At 39.3% G+C, this 2726-nt stretch overlaps 1 pseudogene; it reads right to left on the bottom strand.

The window, feature by feature from the left end:
- Positions 1–1801: 1801 nt before the first annotated feature.
- On the bottom strand, positions 1802–2726 carry LOC148573627 (MLO-like protein 1; annotated as a pseudogene).

The raw sequence follows: 2726 nt of genomic DNA, 5'->3' as shown, positions 1-2726 counted from the left end.
TAAGGTCATTATCTACACTGACCATGCTGCTCTTAAATATCTACTCACCAAGAAGGATTCTAAGCCCAGGCTGATAAGATGGGTACTACTCCTGCAAGAGTTTGATATAAAAATCAGAGACAGAAAAGGGTCGAAAAAATTGGCTGACCACTTGTCTTGGATTGAACCAGTAGAATGGACACCTCCTCCCTCTACTGAGGTGTCTGAAACCTTCCCGGATGAGAAACTCTTTACCATCGGACAACACCCTGGTTTGCAGACATTGCAAATTACAAGACTGTAAGGTTCATCCCCAAGGAATACAGTAGGCAGCAAGCCCAAAAACTCATTCATGATGCAAGATATTACTTGTGGAATGAACCATATCTCTTTAAGAGATATTCAGAGGAGATAATCTATCGTTGTGTGTCTGAGGAAGAGGCACATAAAACCCTATGGCATTGCCATTGCTCCGATTATGGAGGATACTTTTGAGGTGAGCGAACAGCCACAAAAGTTTTCCAAAGTGGTTTCTATTGGCCCACACTCTTTAAGGATTCCCGAGAGTTTATCCGTCGCTGTGACAGTTTGATGCCAGGGAATCTTGGCTAGTTTTTCAAGCCATTTTAGTTAGTTTATAACTTTATTTCATGCATTTCTTGGGCAATAAGCAAGTATTTGTACTTGATATTCATGCATGCATGCATGTAGCAAAGATGTGGTAAAATCATGAGAATAAGAGAGAATTTTATGCATGAATTGGTTCATTCAATAAAGTGGGTTTTATGGCCTTTAAAATAAGGTTTTGTATGCCTATGAACTTCATACTTTGATGCACCTTCTTTGGTTTGTGACAGGGGAAGCTGAGGTAGAGACATTGAGCTTTGGAGAAGCAAGGATGCAAGTTCACCCAAGGGGCAAATGGCACCCCAATTGGCGCTCTCGCCAGCACCAAATGGCCCAGCAACCTTGTCAAGCCTCATGTCAGGCACCATGTCAAGCTCCTTGCACTACAATAAAATAGCTCTATTGCCACGCTTTTAAAGCGTGGCGAAAAGCTGAAAAAAGCGGTTGCTCTATCGCCACGCTTTTAGTGACCTATCGCCATGCTTTATTTTCGCCACGCTTTTTATAGATTGCCACATTTAAAAACGTGGCCGTGTGTGGGAGATACGGCCACACTTTTAAAGCGTGGCCATATGTGAGATACGGCTACACTTTTGAAGCGTGCCAATATAGAGAGATATGGCCACACTTTAAAAGCGTGGCAATAGCGAGATACGGCCACGCTTTTAAAGCGTGGCAACAGCGAGATACGGCCACGCTTTTAAAGCGTGGAACAGCGAGATACGGCCACGCTTTTAAAGCGTGGCGATAGCCTAATTAAATTTAAAAAAAATCATTATTTTGACTATACCTTCATCGCTGCACTATAAATTTTTAGTCCTTTTTTATTACCAAACCTATAAATATAGTATGCAGTTTTTATTACAAGAATTTGTATATTCACTGAAATTATCTTCTCTTTTATTTTTTGTAAATTATAATCACAATATCACTAATTAAGATAAAACCTTTATTTGTTAGGTTTCAAAAAATCAGTTCTCTGGAAAAAGAGTTTTGGGAAAGTTCAATGGGTTCCATAGTTCCATTTACTCAAGTCACACACTAAGAGCAAAGACGCTGGAGAATACTATGGCTACACCCTAAGCCAAACACATCCTACAATGTCGCACAATGCTAGCAAATAAAATACTAATAATATAGTGTGTTCTGTAACTATACAAAATAAGATGATTTGAGCATAACTCCCCCATTTAGACTACTCAGCTGAACCCTCGACTTTGGGTACAAAAGCACTGTCTTCTGCAGCAGATGCTCTCTTTTGGAAAACTGACCCAAGCTGATTCCAGCAACAGCTTGAGAACTTCCTTCACTAGGCTGGCTATCAGCTTTTACCCCTTTCTTCTTCTTTGCCTCTTGTACCCAACCAGCAAGCCTCACTTGCACATGATCACAAAATATTGCTGCCTTAAAATGGGTTCCCATATACAATGTGAAAATAACAGAAAATTTATGAAAAGCCAAACCAAAATCAAATTTGAACAATTTAGCTTGCACTTTTAATAGCTATGCAAACACACCTATGTAACAATTGCATACAGTGGTAGGGTACTGTAGCTACATAGTACCTGGATAAATACTCTATAACCCCAACACAAATGAGCAAGAAAAAAAATGAGAAAAGGAAGCAGAGTCCAGAATGCACAATAGTAGTAGTACTCATAATGCATCAACTAAGATGTCTAAGTTACCCGATAATGAGCCTTGGAACTATGTAACGAACTTGTCCCATTATACAAGAGTCAAATCCATATGTAACCTGAGAACATAAGCTATAGGTTATATTCACTACAACAAAGTATAACCATCCTCAACCCAACATATACCTTTCCCTAGAACAAGAAAACTGAGAGTAAGCATACAGAATAAAGTTCACAGAAAAATGTCACAAATAAAATTATGCTCACCCATATCCAAAAGAAAAATGCTATCTCAAAAGCATTTTGGAAAAGGATAAAGTTGATCAAGAAGAGGACAAATTGGGGGCGATGAAACCAAAACTGATCATCTGATGGTTGTACAACTAATTCACCTTCTATGGCTGCATGCTTTTCAGCTACTTCATGAGCTAGTTGCGTTATCACATGCTCCAGCTTAGTGCCAATTGCAAGTAGAAGTGACGA

This window comes from Arachis ipaensis, chromosome B2, assembly GCF_059453495.1.
Source record: "Arachis ipaensis isolate K30076 ecotype BB chromosome B2, ASM5945349v1, whole genome shotgun sequence".
Taxonomy (NCBI): domain Eukaryota; kingdom Viridiplantae; phylum Streptophyta; class Magnoliopsida; order Fabales; family Fabaceae; genus Arachis; species Arachis ipaensis.
The sequence above is the reverse complement of the archived record's forward strand: the minus strand, read 5'-3'. Positions and strand labels throughout refer to the sequence as shown.